This window comes from Lissotriton vulgaris, chromosome 10 (assembly GCF_964263255.1).
Source record: "Lissotriton vulgaris chromosome 10, aLisVul1.2, whole genome shotgun sequence".
Classification (NCBI taxonomy): domain Eukaryota; kingdom Metazoa; phylum Chordata; class Amphibia; order Caudata; family Salamandridae; genus Lissotriton; species Lissotriton vulgaris.
Genome location: NC_141698.1, coordinates 191741800 through 191746870, shown reverse-complemented (window position 1 = coordinate 191746870; position 5071 = coordinate 191741800).

The following is a 5071-nucleotide window of genomic DNA, read 5'->3' as shown; positions in this document are numbered from 1 at the left end:
AAACATTGACATAGTTTAATTAAGTTAACTAACTATTTGTTATTTGGTGTCTCTGTCTCCTTTCTTTTTAACTGGAGCATGTTGCAGTACCTGCGAGTGGCCATCTGTGCTTGACGTGCTCATGGTATGACCGGAGTACATTATACTTGTTTTGACACATTTAGGACTGTAGTAACTTTAGAAGTGCAGTTTGTGCATTGCATTTTGTGAGTTGTGGCTTATGTGTTTGTATTGGCACGTCTCTTCCTAAGCCCCTCGTTAAAGTTCTCTAAATCCTCCCATTCAGTGGTATGAATTCCTCATTTCCAGCCACTCCCCCTTGCCCTTTCCATATTTATTACAAAAAAAACACACTTGCATGTGTAGAGATCTCTTCCACATTGCCTTTTTGCTACGATGTCCCTTTGGGAGTCCTAGTTCAGCCCTTCCCTCATTTCCGATGCATTTTGTGTATGGTCATTGAGTCTGTGTTCGACTAAAACTGCTTTGAGCATGCATGGTAAAGGTTGTCTTGCAGGACTATCAGTTATGAATAATTTGGAAACAAATGCAGAACAGTTTATTTGTGCGAGTGCAGCAGGGCCTAATCAGTAGGCAACTCTCTTTGCAGACATTGCAAATCCAGGTATCCAGATTGAAAGAAAAAGGTATACCATGGCAGGCAGAATTTGTTCAGTCACATGCTGCCAACCCCATTAGCTATTTCACTATGGTGTCAAATTATTTCAAACTTCAAGAACTGTGGGTACCAGAATGTAACCCATACCATTCCATTTGCACAAACGTTCTAGTATTTCCGCAAAGAATGAGGACCCCTGATGTGTGAGATGTTGTTACATTCTCTGTTCATGTTTTACACTGTACCTTTAAATACTTATTGTTATTCCTTAAGTGTTCTTTAGAACACTACTGTCTCCTGGACATCAGGTCAGTTGCACTGTTCCTGTTGACCAAGAGGCTGTATTCTATGTTGCTGTGCTGCTTAATAAAACCTCTTAAACTTCACGCTGTTCTTGTGGAATATCCAACAAAATTTGGCGACGAGTGTGACCTTCTACATCTTCAACATTGCAGCACAGGTGTGGAGTTTTTTATCTAATTTTAAAGAAGAAACGAAGCTTTTAATTGTGACTGAACCGACTTTAAAACGTAAGAAAACGGATTAATGAAGCATCGTTTGAAAGAGAGAGAAAATCCCGTGTTGAACACTCCTAACAACATAAAGAAATTAATGTTCGACAATTTGAAGGTAATTTATAAGTTGTTTACCTTTAAATTTCTGACTCCGGCTTGTGGACCGTGGACAAGACACGAGACCCGACGCGAGATCTACACGAGACCAACGTGTTTGTTTACAAACGTCCTCCTTGAGTAAACGCTCCAGAGCAACGCGGAGATCTCGCGACCAAGGCCAGTGTCAGATGTTGCAATCGCGTTAGTGCGCGATGATGCAATCGCGTGAAGGAAAATAACGCGGCAGCCATTTTAACCTTGTTGTCGATTACCATTGCAACGTATACGCGAGTCGGCAATTTCGTTGCTATAGCGTTGGAGAATTTCTGCAGAGGAATTAAAAGAAAATAAACTTTAAAGTAGGCTATTTCTTTTCTATTGGAATATCTGTACATTACCTGGAGCATACATTCAAGGAAAAAATTATTTAAAGAAAAAGAAGATCTGTTGATTTGAGCCTCTTTCAACATATATTGATGATATTTATTTTAGCGTTTATAAGTTAATTTTTCTTCATCTTGAGTTGTTTTTTTCTTCACTTTGACTGTAGTTCACCCCATATACAAATTAATTATTTTAGGGTTTATATACTTTTAAGGATTTTGACTATTTAAAAAAGCAAGACATGCAGTTTGATCCACCTGAAAAGTTTTTACAGAACAAAGGTGATCCCCCTATTCCCTGGACACGCTGGAAGGAAGAATTTTTCAACTACATGAAAGCCATAGATGGCGAACGCATGGGTGCCGAGAGAAAAAAAAAGCATTCTTTTGCACTGCTTGGGTTCAGAAGGACAAATGGTATTTAGAGCTTTACCCCCTGTTCCACCGGAGTTAGGTGAAGGTGAAGGTACTAACGTATATAAAGAAGCACTGATCAGAATTGAAAAAAAGTTTAAACCTGTTTCCAATATAGCCCTAAATAGATATAAGTTCTACACTCATACACAACAGGATTCAGAAACGTTTGATGAATTTATGACTGCCTTAAGATCTTTATCTATTTATTGTAATTTTGGTACCATATGTGATGAAATGTTAAGAGATCAGATTATTGTTCATGTAAAGAACAAAAAAACACAAGAACGTTTATGGGAATTGGGAGATCCAAAGTTATCTGAGGCGATAGCCATTGCAAAATCACTAGAACAGTCTGAGAAATGGATGCTCACTGTTCAAAAACACGCTACCAATAAGTCTGATGCACATGATGAAGTTTGTTTGGTCAAACAGAGAGAAGGGCAGGTTGCTTATAATCCACATTCAGATTTTAACGCCAACAGATTTAGTAGTCAGGGAAATTTTAAGAGATTCAATAAATCTGTGATATGTTATAAATGTGGTAGTAGAACACATGTTGCTTCATATGCTGGGTGTCCTGCTATTAATAAAGAATGCAATAAGTGTGGAAGGTTAGGCCACTTTTCTGCTGTTTGTAGAGATTTAAGGAAATTTGTTCAAAATCCTAAAGGTAAAATAGCTGCTGTTACAGGGAATCTACCTAAAATTTGCAGTTGTTCTTGTGAGAGTTCAGAGCATTCTGTTACATTTAATAAAGGTTTTGTAGTTTATCTTGCTGAAGAGATTTCTTTGATTGATATTGATTGTCAAGTCATTAAGAAACCTATTTGCGAAATGTTTGTTTTAGGAGTGAGTCTTAACTTGATGGCTGATTCAGGCTCACCTTGGACTATAATTACTAAAGAGTATTTTGATGAGCGTTTAGGACAAGTATTACGTTTTTCAGACATTCTTCCATCTGAGATATGTGCTGTCAGTTTCAATGGCTCAAAAGTAGATATGTTAGGCCATTTTGTGGTCAGGATTACTTCCAGATCCAGGTGTGTGGAGGTTAAATTGTATGTTGCAAGTAAAGGTGTGAATGTAATTGGTTCGAAAGACCAATGGAGATTTGGTATAATTCTTAATCCCTGTGCCAAAGATCCTGTTATTCTTGGTGAAGTTTTTGAGGATACGAATATTTCTTTTATTGCACATGAAAAAGAAACTGAGTTAATAAAATTAGAATTTAAGGATGTGTTTTCTGATGAGTTAGGCATGCTTAAGAATTTTTCCCATAAAATTAAACTCAAATCTGGAGTAGTTCCTGTCAAGCAAAGATTAAGAGGGGTGCCTATTAATGTTAGGGCAGATATCAAGAAAACTTTGGATGATTTGGTTTTGGAGAAGATAATTGAACCCATTGACTCTGCAGAATGGGTTTCTCCGATTGTTTTAGTTAGGAAACCTGACAAATCTTTGAGAATGTGTGTGGACCTCAGGGCGCTTAATTCAGCTATAATAGTGGACTGCCATCCCCTTCCTAATATTAATGAAGTTGTATCCATGCTAGACGGTGCTAAGGTATTTTCCACTCTCGATTTAAGATCGGCTTATCACCAAATTACTCTTACGGATGATTCCAAATGCCTCACAGCCTTTATTACTCCCCAAGGTCTTTTTCAGTATACAAGAATGCCGTTTGGTTTGGCTTCAGCTGCCTCGGTATTTCAAAGAGTCATGTATAATATTTTTAGAGATGTAGATCATTTTGTGAAGTGTTTCCAGGATGATATTTAAATTTTTTATAGTACTGTTGAGGAACATTTTGTTCATTTACGTTGTGTTTGTGAGAAGTTGAGAGAGAGTGGTTTGACCTTGAAAGCTAGTAAATGCAGATTGTTTCAATCGTCTGTTGAATACCTTGGTCACACATTATCAGGAGATGGTGTGGTACCCAAAAGATCGAATGTGGATGGCATCAGTAATGCCCCCCCCTGTTAAAAGAGACCAATTGCTATCCTTTGCAGGAATGTGCGAGTATTATAGCAAGTTTGTCAACAATTTTGCCACTAAGATGGAGCCCCTAAGGAAGCTTTTGAGACATGGTAATTCCTTTGTTTGGGAAAAAGAACAACAGGCGGCATTTGATCTCATCAAATCTGATATTTTGCATTCTCCCACCCTTAGACCGTTTTGTTTGAATAAAATGTGCATCATCACGGTTGATGCGAGTATGTATGGTCTTGGTTCTGTTTTGTCTCAAAAGTCAGGACAAGAAGAGTGGAATGTATGTTTTGAATCTCGTACACTCAATGAAACAGAGCGCAGATACGCTGTCATAGAGAAGGAGCTTTTAGCGTGTGTGTGGGCGATTGAGCACTTCAGAAATTTCATATGGGGAAGTAAATTTGTGCTGAGGACAGATCACAAGCCGTTAATTAATATCCTTTCTCCGGGTGGCAGGTGGAATTCCACAGCTCGCATTTCCAGGTTAACTTCAAGACTTCAGGAATATTCTTTCACTCCAGAATATGTCCCAGGAAAAAAAAATGTTGTTGCAGATTTTATGTCTCGTCACCCATGTTTAGTTTCTGATTGTAAAAAAATGAGTGACACTGAAGTTGTTACTTGTTTACAGGATGTTTTAGTTTCTTCTTTTGGTGAGATTTCTGAAGATGTGTGGGTAACCTCTGATAACCAAGATTTTACTTTACAGTCTATAAAGAAGTTTATTATTGAAGGATGGCCTGATAAGAAACTCTTGGAAGAAGACTTTATGCCATTCTTCAATGTTTCAACTGAGTTAGAGTTGGAAAATAATTTGGTGTTCAAGTCTGGTAAGTGCGTTCCACCATTCACTGTACAAAATTTGATTTTGGATATCGCACATACATCTCATCCAGGAATGTCGGCCATGAAAAGGTTGATAAGGAATTATTTCTGGTGGCCGGCCTTAGATCGTTTAGTGGAACACAAAGTAAGAGAGTGTACCGTTTGCATGGGTAATGATAAAATGTTGAAAGTTAATGTTCCTCCTTTGAAAACAACCTCTTGGC